The sequence below is a fragment of the Salvia hispanica genome, chromosome 4, assembly GCF_023119035.1.
Source record: "Salvia hispanica cultivar TCC Black 2014 chromosome 4, UniMelb_Shisp_WGS_1.0, whole genome shotgun sequence".
Classification (NCBI taxonomy): Eukaryota; Viridiplantae; Streptophyta; class Magnoliopsida; order Lamiales; family Lamiaceae; genus Salvia; species Salvia hispanica.
This window is the reverse complement of record NC_062968.1, coordinates 36567360-36580980: the sequence shown is the minus strand read 5'-3', so window position 1 is coordinate 36580980 and position 13621 is coordinate 36567360.

The following is a 13621-nucleotide window of genomic DNA, read 5'->3' as shown; positions in this document are numbered from 1 at the left end:
AATGCAAGGGATGCAAAGTGCCCAGAAGGAGCATAGGGCAAATATGGACATGATGAACAGGCAGTTGGCCCAACTCGCTAACTCGGTGGGCGAAATGAAAGGGAACTCAGGGAAACTCCCATCTACAGTCCATGTACCTGAAAAGGCAAATGTGAGCAAAATTACACTGCGGTCCGGGACAGCCTATAATGGACCTCAGCTCAAGAATCCTGTTGGGGAGTCTAGTAGAGAAGGGGTGCTGAGCGACGTCATCTCAGCGGAAGAACTCAAAAGGCCTCTACCTCAGATGGAGGATCCGTTTTTTCTAAACAAGGAGCCTACCGTGGAAGAAAAGGAGGGAGAAACACAACCTGGGAATGAGCAACCGGGAGGAGTAATACCCACATCGGAACCCCAAGCCCAGGAGGAGCCAAAGGGAATTCCACAAGGACTGACTGGAGAAGCTAAGGGAGAAAAACCGTTTCCATATCGGTTTGTGACGAAGAGGAAGAAGGAAAACCCTGTGGATTTCATGTCGATCTTTGGGAAGTTGGATGTCACCATACCATTCCTCCAAGCCGTGAGACTGCCCCCTCTGGGGAAGTTTATAAAAGAGTTCATAGCCGGGAAGGCCCAGGAGGATGGAAAGATCATGGTGGAGGGAATAGCGTCAGCCATTGTACAGGAGAAGCTACCACCCAAGAGAGCCGACCCAGGTATGTTTACCCTACCCATAACAATTGGAGATGTGAAAATCGAGCATGCAATGTGTGATTTAGGAGCATCTATCAATGTTATGCCGTTATCCATTTATAATCGGCTAAAGGGGGTAAAATTGTCGAATACTAGGGTGTTGATCCAACTGGCTGATAGGTCATGTATCAATCCTGAGGGTGTGTTAGAAAATGTGTTGGTCAGGATACAGAACTTTACTTATCCCGCTGATTTTTATGTCATTAAAATGAGTGAACCAGAAGCTAGGGAGTCTAGCGGGATATTGTTAGGAAGACCATTTTTAAGAACGGCTAAGACAATTGTGGATATGGCCGAGGGGACAATATGCATTGATTTTAATGGTGAGAAATTTGTCTTTGACATCAACGAAGCCATGAAAAGACCAATAGATTCTGAAAATCTATGTTATGTTGATGTAATTGACCCCTTAGTCCAAGAATTTCTTGAGACCGAATTATTGCAGGAAAAACTCCAAGCCTTGGATGTGTATGCCCAGGCTGATGTGGAAGCAGCCGCATGGTGTGATCTGATCAGTAGCCGAGGGTTGACTGACGAAGAGATCGAAGAAGCAATTACGGAATTCTGTCAGAAGTCAGAACTAGCAGGATCCGTAGGGGCCGTGGTACCGGCCAGTATGGAGGAAAAATCAGATGCTGAACAGGAACAAGAGGAGGATTCAAAGAAGAACCCTCTACCTACGGACACACTACCCCCGCAAGTGGAGTTGAAAAAGTTGCCAGCGAACCTTAAGTATGCCTACCTAGGGGAGGAAGACTCATTCCCTGTAATCATCAATAGCGGGCTGACTGAAGAGCAAGAGGCAAGTCTACTCACTGTGCTGGGCAAAAACAAGAAGGCTATTGGATGGAGCCTTACGGACCTGGTAGGTATAAGCCCGGATGTCTGCATGCACCACATTAGGCTAGAGGATGGAGCCAAGGCGCATAGAGATTCTCAAAGAAAGGTGAACCCAAACATGCGAGAAGAGATACTGAAAGAAATCTTGAAGTTGCTCTCACTGGGCATTATATACTCGGTGCCAGACAGTGAATGGGTTAGCCCAATCCATATGGTCCCCAAGAAGTCAGGGATCCAGGTGATTAAGAATGAGAGGAATGAACTAGTGCCCACCAGACTAGTTACTGGGTGGCGAATGTGTATAGATTACCGAAAGCTGAACACTGATGAACCCATATTCTCGGACTTGATTGAAGATTGTATAGAGATCTTTATGGATGATTTCACTGTCTATGGAGACTCTTTCGACTCGTGCTTGCAACATTTGGATGTGGTGCTAGGAAGGTGTCAAGCAAAGAGTCTGGTCTTGAACTTTGAGAAATGCCACTTTATGGTTACAGAAGGAATTGTTCTAGGACACGTGGTGTCAGAAAAGGGAATCCAGGTGGATCAAGCTAAAGTGGATGTCATATCCAAACTACCCTTCCCTACTGATCAGAAAGGAATAAGAGGTTTCCTTGGCCATGCTGGATTTTATCGAAGATTTATCAAGGATTTCGCCAAGATTGCCCAACCTCTTACCAGGCTTCTCCAGAACGAGGTGGAGTTCGTCTTCGATGAGCATTGCAAGGCTGCTTTCAACCTCCTTAAGGAAAAATTGATTTCTGCACCGATCATTCAGGCTCCTGACTGGGATCACCCCTTCGAGGTGATGTGCGATGCTAGTGACTATGCAGTGGGGGCCGTACTGGGTCAGAAGATAGATGGGAAAAGGTACGTGATATTCTATGCATCAAAAACCCTGAATCAAGCCCAACGGAATTATGACACCACCGAGAAGGAGATGTTGGCGGTTGTCTATTCATTCGAGAAGTTCAGGCAGTACCTACTGGGATCCAGAGTCATCGTCTATACTGATCATGCGGCGATCAAGTATCTCATTGCGAAGAAGGAGTCAAAGCCCCGACTAATCAGATGGGTGCTGCTTTTACAAGAATTCGACTGGGAGGTAGAAGACAAGAAGGGAGTTGAGAACAAGGTAGCGGACCACTTGAGCAGAATAATACAAGAAGGGAACAGTGAAGATGTAAGGGATCGATTCCCGGAAGAGCATTTATGTGAAGTAATTTTCTCCACAAGGAAGATCGATTGGGAAGAAGTGATGAGACTCACTGGTCAGGACGCAACAACCAAGGGCAAGGAGAAAGTGGGACAGGAACCCTGGTATGCGGACTTGGCAAACTACCTAGTAACAGGAGAGCTGCCAATGGTGCCAAACGTGACAAAGGCTCAGAGGATGAAGATCAAGAGCGAAGCAAAGTATTATTTCTGGGACGACCCATACTTGTGGAAGGCAGGAGCAGACCAGGTCATTAGAAGATGTGTTCCTGACTGGGAGCAACGGGATGTACTGACGCACTGCCACTCCTTGGCATGTGGAGGACATTTCGGGCCAAGGAAGACTGCCAGAAAAGTGTTAGATAGCGGATTCTACTGGCCGACCCTGAATAGAGATGCATACGAGTTCTGCAAGGGCTGTGACCGTTGCCAACTGACCGGTGGGATCTCCGCGAGAGATGAAATGCCGCAAGTTCCAGTAATAGTTTGTGAGGTGTTCGACATCTGGGGTATGGACTTCATGGGTCCTTTTCCCTCATCTTATGGGAACTCCTACATCCTGGTGGCAGTTGACTACGTGTCAAAATGGATAGAAGCCAAGGCCACAAGCACTTGTGAATCTAAAGAAGTCACCAAGTTCCTCAAGAGTCATATATTCAGCCGATTTGGGATACCAAGGGCAATCATCTCCGATCAAGGGACTCACTTCTGCAACCGAACGGTCGAAGCATTGATGAAGAAGTACGGAGTTCATCACCGCCTATCCAGTCCTTACCACCCTCAAGCCAACGGGCAAGCAGAGATCTCAAACAGGGAAATAAAGAGCATTTTAGAGAAGACAGTCAACCCCTCCAGAAAAGATTGGAGCACAAGGTTGGAAGATGCTCTGTGGGCATATCGGACAGCCTACAAAACTCCTATAGGGATGTCCCCCTATCGCATCGTCTTTGGGAAGATGTGTCACTTGCCAGTGGGAATTGAACACCGAGCATACTGGGCAGTACAACAGGTTAATGTGGATGCTAAGGCCTGTGAAGAGGAAAGGAAGCTACAACTACAAGAGCTGGAAGAACTCAGATTGGAGTCGTTCGACTCAGCCATGTGGTACAAGGAGAAAACAAAGATGTGGCACGACAAAAATCTGAGAACCAAGGATCTCCAAGTTGGTCAGAAAGTACTACTCTTCCAGTCAAGATTGAAGCTAATGCCTGGGAAGCTCAAGTCCAAATGGGCAGGACCTTACATTATCACTGCACTACGTGCTAATGGAGCGGTCGAGATTTCAGGGAGTATCCCTAACTCTGAACCTTTTGTCGTTAATGGACATAGATTGAAAATATATAGGGAAAATGAAGAGGTGTGTGTAGTGGAAGAAATTCCACTACACTTTAAGAGCGTCTAAATGACCAGTAGGAAAGGGATTTGAAGTTCCACCTGGTCAACGTCATATGTATTGTACTTACTGACCGGGTAAAACTTCAAATACCCTTAGTAATGATGTAAATATTGTAAATATTTGGTAATTTAATTTAAGTTAAGAAGGAAAAACAACAAAAAGATTTTTTCGGATCTTAAATATTAATTCGGAGTTCGTACTGACCACGAGGATACTACTTGGGTGAAACTCTGAATTATATTAAAGACCCATTTATTTACTTTTTTCTATTTCTAGCTAATTGAGAAGAGGGAGTTGAGTAAAGTTTGAATTTTGGGGTGTTGCAGCTTTGCAGGCGAGTACAGAGGCTGGGAGGCGCGTGAAGCAAGGACGTGACAAGCAACGTCCAATCAGCTGCCAGCAAGCGCAACCGCCTTCCACACGAAGCGTCTCAACCGAGCGACCGCCTACAACCGGTCAAAACCCTCAACTACCCACCCCTCTATAAAACACCCCACCGCCTACTCCCCTTCACTTTACAAACCCTTACCTGCATTCTCTCACCCACAACCACCACCCCACTCCGAAAACCACCACCCACTACAGAAACCACCGCAAACCACCACCGGTACAGTCATGGCAAAGAGAAAGGCAACCAACAACCCGGCATCTACCACCGGCGAAGCCTCGTCAGAACTCCAGCCAGCAGCCGAGTCGCGGCCGCCAAGCCCACAACGATCACAACCACCGCCGACGACACAAATTCCGGCGATGGTTCCTTTAGACGCACTGGCGGCGTTTCTAAGGCAACAAGACCCCAACAGAGACTGGGCAACAACCCTAGCCGGATTTAGCCTAACCGGAGGAATGCCGGCGACATCAAACCCTACCCCAACTGCAACCACAGAAAACCCACCCACCACCACCCCAAAAACCTCAATTCCGACGTCCGAAAATATTTCCTCAACAATTGCTGCACAATCAGAACCCTCCCACCCTTTTCCCATACACCAACAAACAGAGCCGCTGGACGTCAGCCCTCTTTCCGCCTATCAAGATCCCAACTGGGGAGAAACAGAAGATAAGGAAAGTGGAGGGAGAGCAAGCGAGAGCGAGAAAGGTGAAGCAGAGGAGATTAGGGCCACCGAAACAAAAATCGATGAAGCGGAGAAGGAGGAGATAGATCTGAACGAGACGGCCAGGAAGCAAGGGTTAATGACGGATGATGAATTCCAAGCGGTTTTGGGCAAAGGGGATAGGATCGTGGTAAACCCTGAAGGGGTGGCTGAGGTACTGAACCTCGCATCCCAGGCAGTAGGGAAGGGGGAAGCAACAAAGGAAGCGGAAAAGTCGGAAGGGGCAGTCCACCAATCAGTGGAGGAGAGGACAGACGACCAACCGGAAAAGGCAGAAAGACCTGAGGAGGAGGGGCAAGAGCCAGACACACATCAAAAGGAAGCCTCAGTGGTAACTAAATCCAACCCAGTAAAGAGGAGGCTAGTGTTGAAAAACGACCCCAAGGCAGAAAGGCAGAAACCCCAAAGAGTGTCACAGAGATGTTTGGGAAAGTGGACGTCCAACAAGGCAGGAGCAAACACCGCAGCAGATGCAGTGGAGGTTTCGAGTGATGACGAGAAGACTACTCCTACAAAACCTGGGGAGGAGCCCTCGAATGCTAGCCAGGAGGACACCCAAATGGCAACAGGGACAGTATCAGCAACGCCGACTGACCAGGAGGAGAATACTGACAAGGTGGCTGAGGGTCTGGACCTCGCATCAGAGTCAGTAGGTCGGGAGGAGGCAGCAAGAAGTGATACTAGTGCCCGCATGGTGGCCGAGCCTACCGCCCAGGAGGACACTTCAACACAAGCCGACGAGGAAGCAGAGGCAATGGATATCGAAGAAACCAAGTACATTCAAGAAAGGAAGAGGAAGGGGAAAGCCCCTGTCAAGAAGAAACAAGTCATGAAGAAACAGCGCACTGCCAATGCAAGCATAGTGATCAGAGAGCCGGAAGAGAAAGAGAGATCAAGCGACACCGACTACACTTCCAGCGAGGATTCTGACTCAGAGAGTGATATCTCTCTGGAAGGAGAAGACTATCATGAGCAGCAGCTCCCCGACAACCACCTTGAACTAGTCCATCCTCCGGTAGAGAGGATCGTGTACCGGCGGTGGAGGGTAACGCTCACTGATGAGCTTATGGAGGACATGAAGCACTACGACACCAAAAAGCTTCAAGATGCATTTGACGACAAGGATGACAGTAGCAAGCAAGTCAAATGCGGAAAGGTACTCCATATACCCTCTTTGGATGAGTTGTCTGTTCGTGATTCCTTCCTGGCCAGTATGGAAGCATTGGGTTTTGAATGGCTGTTAGAGAATAGGGACCCAGAGATATCTGTGAGATTAGCGAAGGAGTTCTTCACCACGTTTAGGTTCCAACTCACTACGGACCTAGACGAGGTGTCAATTTCCTTTAGGATATTCGGTGGAGAACTGTCGATGAGTCTGATAGAGTGGACTGTGCGATTGGGTATGTGTAGCCTGGAGGAGGCTATAGGTCCGGACTGGAGAAGCCGTGAGAGGGGGGTACCGAGGCGACATATAGAATTTGAGCCCCAGGAAGCCTGGGAGGAGCTAACCCACCCCAATGCTGGCCAGTTCGCCTCCACAAAATCCAGATCCACCCACTTCAACAATTCCATGCTGCGATTGGTGCAGCTCTACTTAGGCTATAACCTACTGGGGCAGAGCAACTCCGCTGCAAGAACGTCCATGACCGAATTGTACTTGGTATGGTGCGCTAAGCATGGAAGGAAACTGCACCTAGGGTTTTGGACAGCCTACCAATGCCACCTGATAGCCACCTACCCAGCCAGAAACTTGTCGCTCTGCCACATACTAGGAGCCTTCGTGCGCAACAACATCATCATAACAGAGGCAGAGGACCTGTCTCCAATGTACATGGTCGACGCTCCTGGCCTATTTGATATACCCTTCTTCGTCCGCACCAACTTGGTATACTACAGAGAAGGTGTACCCCAGTTCTACCCAATGGGAGAAGCCCCTGGAGGAAGGGCACAACAAGGCCAGGAGGTGCAAGTTGCCCAGATCGACCAAGCGCAGAGGCTGAGGCAAGAAAATCTGGAGCGGGCAGTGACTGAGCTGGCTGAGGAGAATAGACAATCGCGGGCAGAGATGGCGAAAGCTGACAGCCCTAATGGAGAGCGTCCTAAAGGAGTTGGCAAGAGGGAAAGCAAGCAGTGGAGCTGGAACAAGCGGACATGGAGGACAGGAAGAAGAACCCACCGGACCTGAGGAAGAAGACGGCGATGGACAACAGGAGGATGATGACAACCAACCCGGACCTACTGAAGAAGAACCAACGGACCCACCTGCACAGAACCCTGCCCCAAGAAGGAGCAGGAGGAACATCTGACCGAACCACCCCCAACTGACCAGTTAGTTTTCTTTTTAATTTTTAAGTTTTTCTTTTGTTTATGTTTTCGTACTTTTATTAAATAGGTAGATTTATGTGTTTTAATTGTATGCAAACCCCATTCATAACACTTAGCCTATTTAATAGTCTAAGTGTGAGAAGTAAAGGGTTTGCTACTTTGGTGCATGTATGTTTATTATGTTTTTCTTTGTGTTTTGTCGTGGGCATGTTACCTCACACTTAGCCTACTGCGTAGTCTAAGTGTGAGGAGTTTATATGTTTATATTTCATGTTTGTAAATATTTTGCTCTGCTTTGTTTATAAATCTAGGTATATATCTGAAACTCTCCCACTTAGCCTATTGCATAGTCTAAGTGTGAGAAGTTTTTAGATATAATATGTGTTTGTTATAAGTGTGTGTCTGTCATACTAGCCATTCCCAATTTTCACTTCACAGCCCGTATCTGGGGCAGACACTTGTGAAGTGAGAGGGGGGAGCAAATGGCCAGTATGACATGTATATATGTGTTATTTGAGTCAGTGCATGTTAGTTTTTTTTTAGGTTTGTTTAGGTCTAGGAATTATGTGTTATGTTTTATGAATGGGCTTAAAACTCAACTGCCTCGAACTGACGGTGAGGGGAATTGAGGGAGATAAGGCATGCCGGAAAACAGAAACCACCCCCTCCAGTAACCCCTAGTCAGTATAGATGATGCAAGTATGAAGGAAAAACCCATCCCTTAGGTCAGACACGAAAGCCCTCTTAAAAGGTGAGTTAGAAACCCCAAAGTGGAACTACTTTCCACTAAATAAAAAAAAAAAAAAGAAGAGAGGCTACCACATGATGTCTAGGGCAAGGTGACCGCGTGTAGCAAACCCTGAAGGCAGTAGGAAACCCCCTGAAAAAAAAAAAAAAAAAAAAAAAAAAAAAAAAAACCTACCCTTAGAACCCCATTTTCTAGCCTAACTTATACCCCGAAATAACCCATCAGCCACTGGAACTGTGTGCGTGCAAGGCATGAGGCAAGGAAGCAACTGCCCAGGAGGACATACAAAAGGAACCAGCTGAAGAAAAGAAAAACAAAGAAAGAAGGAGAAAATCGATCTGAAGTTTCCAGATCCCAAAAAAAATAGAAGAAGGAATAAGGGTGGCAAAGCCACAGAAAAGAAAATTGAAGAAAATGGTCGCAGATACTTGACCACAAAAAGAGAAAGGAGGAAGAAGGAATAAGGGTGGCGAAGCCACAAAGAAGCTACTGACCAGTTGGAAGCCAATGTCAGAAATTGTCCAGCCGAAGAAGAAGCCCTAGCCAGAAGCCCGAATGCACACAGTTCTCCCTCATCAAATAAGTAGTTAGTTTTTGAACCCTAGAGCCTTAGGGACAACTACCCCAAACACTACAAACCACTAGCCCCATTACAAGCCTTAAAGACCTTCAGGAGCTGCATGTGAGATCTGAGTCCGAAACATCTGTGGTTTAGCATTGAGAGAAAACAGTCCTAACATCCCCTGTGAGGAATGAGTGACTGAGTGAACCCAGTGTTTGGCCTAGGATTGGGTGATCCTGACAAGCAGATATACTGACTGGGGAAGAAAAGGGGGGCGGCGGAAGTTCAAGGCTGCCTAAGGCCGGATTGCACCTGATCTCGAGGGGAAGGGTGGTTGAAAATATAGCCTGTTCTATGTGTTTAAGTTAACTATATGTGTTATGTGTTTGTGTCGTTATTTTGTTTTCTTTTCTTTTGCGTCAGAGTCTTGAGTCTAGCTAGGTAGAGTCGGTCAGGGGGAGTAACCAGGCTCGAATTCGACTTATTTCTTTTTGTTTGTCTTCACGCTTGAGGACAAGCATGTGGTAAGTGTGAGCAGTTTGATAAGTCGTATTCTAAGCCTTGGTTACTGGTCAGTATGTCGTGAAATGCATGTATTATCTGCAAAACAGTTGCTTAAGTGTGCAGGATTGAAGGATCCAAGTCAGTAGGAGACGATTCAGGTGACGCAAGTGAAAAGGGCGCCAGAAGGGTGCGATACTGACCAGGATGCATGCCAGAGAAAAGGCTCGAGATGGAGAAGGAGGATAGCTGGGATGATCATTGACAAGGGCAAAAAGGTCAAAACGCGGGAGAAGTCTACCCTAAAAGCAAGGGCAAGCCTCCCTATAAAAGAAGCCACTTGGAGAGAGAGAAGGAGTTTTTTAGAGCAGTTCGACAATCACACTTAGTAGAATTCTCTCTAGAAGATCAATCCTTCAGCATTATCCTACCTCTCGTTCCTCGCCACAGCCATGGTCACTTGACGTCCAAGAGTTTGCCGGAGAAGTCATCAGTCCGCCGTTCCAGCCAGTTATCGTAGCAGTGTAGTAGTATCATCGCCCGGAGTGGCACAAACAATCTTAATCGCTTTCTTAGTTTAAAGTTTACTTGTTTTCATCGTTAGTTATTTGCAAACACTCATCGTTGTTGCTCTTTTGAAGTACTTTGTTATTTTCCAACATTTACATTATGAAGTTTCTATTTCGCATGTCACTTTGGTTCGAGTTTGCTTCATTCTGCCTAGGAAAGTTAGATTTAGTCATTGCTTTCAATTTCTAAGTGTTTTCTTATCGAGAGTTGTTGATTCAAAGTTGTAGCTATGTTTAGTCAAGTTTTCGTGCATGAGTTTCTTTTCTGCGCCGTGATTACCACCTTGCATGTCAGTCAGTAGAAGTAAAGTTGCAGTTTCACCGTTTAATTTAAGTTTGAGCATTTTAATCGATGGATCTTGAGTTTGAATTTGTGAATCTGAAGTTCAGTCATGGTGTTTGTGTTTATCTGAATTTTGTTAATACTTGGTGAAGAAGAAAACGTCAAAATCAACTTTATTGGACCACTTTTACTTTTAAGTTACTTTTGCTTTTGTTCCCTACTTTTCAGATGTACTATCCAGACCTGTCAGAAAGCCCCCAGCCATCAGATATACCTTGTTGTCTAAATTTCCTCTTTTAGTAACTGTCCACTTTCCATATGTCTCTGATACACCTTGTCCCCTATTTTCACGAACACTCCCACATGTCTGTTATTTTCCCGCCTACTAGTCAGTAGAGTACCACCTTTATTTCCTGTCTAGGTAAAATCTCAACCCAAGCGTGGTAGCTAACCAAAACACCCAGGAAAGTCACCACAGTTATCAAAACGTGTCCATCCTCGTGGGATTCGACCCTTACCTCCATTATACTAATCAGTAGAAGTGGGTTGAGGAAATTTGTTTGAAGCCAGGTCCCGGTTATCGTACCAACGACTCAGCTGGGTCGGGAATCTCTTCCTGATCAGTTGGATACACTCCAATTACTTAGCCATGCATGTGTTTTCCTTATGTGCAGGTTGAACGGCGACGAGCGGTGGTGGGTGTTGAGCACATTAATTAAATAAGATGGATATTTTGAACTTCGAGTGTAGCTGTGTCTTCATACATAGCTTCACTTTCTCTTGGTCGTTTCCGCTGAATTTTTGAAACACTTTAGTATTATTTGGCTATTTTGAACTTTTTCCCTGTGGTTTAGAAGATTGAGACATGTTGTGGTTTTTGGCTGAATTTATGTCGAACCCTTGACTTTTGATCGTAGTTTATGGTATCAATTCTTCATTGATTTTCTAGGTTAAACCTTTTATTTATTGCTTGATAGTTCGTTTAATACCTTGGTCAAATCTCTTTAAATGAAACCATAGCCTATGTTTTTATTGCTTTTAAGTCCGTTTTGGTAGCAGTCGCCGTATTTATTGTACCCTAGAAATCCGGGCTGTTACAGTTGGTATCAGAGCCTCAGTTCTTTCCGCTCTGGACCCAAGAGTCTTTTCAAAATTTAAAATTTATCCTTGTAACCATTTACTAACGTACTAAATGTGGAAGGATCAGCACCGCAACTCATCCCGCTCAACCACGAAGAATGAGGTAACAAGTATCTCGATGAATATTGATCTGAGTTTGTGAAATGTTGGAAATTGCGATGGGAATATTACTCTGGTGAAAATGAAAATATTTTAATGGGAATTGAAGTTAATATGATGTCTTTGATAATATTGCTTGGGAGTGTGAAATGACGAATGTGCATAAATGTGAAATTTTGCTAATTGCGACTATGCAAAAATTATGAATGCTATTATGCAAGTGAATATGTGTTAAGACCTCTATGAGATGAATGAATGAAATTCTATAGGATTGTGATGGTGATATAGATGCGCATGAACTGCATGATTTATGAAATGCGATTCCATGAATGATTGATTGACTGAGTGTTGCTATTCACATATATTGATGTATGATTCTTGTTATGCTATGAAACACCAAATGGTTTATATGATAAACATGTTTGATTGTGCAATATATGGATGACGTTTGATGTGGTGAAAATTCATGACCAATGAAGTACGAGCTATCGTTAGAACCACTAAGAAAGTGAAATGTGGAACTTTTCAAATCTGTTGCGAACGTAGAAGCCATATGGAGCTTGAGTTAGGTAATGATCGAATATACGTTGAAGTACGAGACTTCAAGCTATGCTTGAAATTATAGAATGCCTAAGAAGTAGGCCAGACTGAACGTGCTAGAACTTAGTTGTAAGTTGACAACTGCAATATCACTTTCCTGAGTAATAAAACCAACAAAAATATATATATTTCGAACTTTGATGTATTCTTACAATGGCGAGATCATACCTAAGATCTAATAAAACAATGCAGTCTTGCATAACATACCAAAGTGGCGATGCGACACAAATACGACGATGTTTATGACACATTAAGACCACGTGTATAATTGCAATGTATTTCGAAAATGACCATGTGACATGGCCAGGAAACTTTGAAGATGCGACCATCAAACATAGTTATTAATTTCGACGACAAGATGAATCTCAATTTGGAATCCACGATTTCATAGAACGATGTTACCATGTTCATGCTCGCGAAAAATGTGCGAGAGAGTGTGACCTTCGTAGCTAGAATGACCGATTTTTAAATCAACAGTACTTACTTGGATCCTAAGTTCTTTTCGGGACGTTTTGAATAACCGTGAGCCCTTGTCTATTTAAACACCTTGGTTGACTCACAATTTGAAAGTGATGTCCCTTATTTCTTTTCCTATATCGAGTCATGAGTTACTTGTCTCGAAAGTTGGTGTTTTCCTTTGTATCTTTGGATATCTCGATTGAGTAGTCTCCTTTGATTCATCATAAGGACGGTATTTTGATTTTATGAGCTTCTTTCATTGAACTTTAATCCTAAAGTTGTTTGCAGTGATGACCTTCAGTATGATTACATCTCCAGACATATTTTCTTCAAAGGATGGAATATTCTTCTTGGAACTTTCGTTCACCCTTTTATTTTGTAACCATGTTTGTGGCAAGCTCTTTCTGGCAGAAGTGAAATTCCTTTTTAGCTCGGTTTCACTACATATATTGTTTCATACTCAATGGTTTTTCTTTCTTCAACACCAAGTTAAGGCTATCATGTTCTCTTCTTCCTTAACGGGTCGATCGTATTAAATTTCTGAAAAGTTCCATTCACTTTGAGTTGCCTTTAACAAACCGCGAATCCATTGATGTGATTCCATTTTTCAATAACATGATGTCGTTCAACCATTTTAGTGCTACTTCATGACATTATGTATATGTTTCTAAATCCTGCCACGACTGATTATTTTAGGCCTCGACATGTTTGGACAATATCATTCATTGTTGTCCGGAATTTTTTTCAAGTTTTGATCGGGCAGTCTGCTATGAAATTTGAGATTTATTGCAGTTTCATCCTGTTTTCATGACCCATCCCATGTTCTTTCGAGCTCTCGTCAGAAGTAAATTCTCAAGCTCTATGGGTCTTACTTGATACCTCTAAACCATTTAATTCTAAGAATGGACGAGTTAAGTTCAATGGAACTTAGTCCTTGTTTAGTTTCAAACCAATTGTCAATGATGAGATTTGAAAGTGTCGAGCTAGAAATGTTATTCTTGTTTCCTCAATTAAGTTTGGAGCCTTTCCGATGA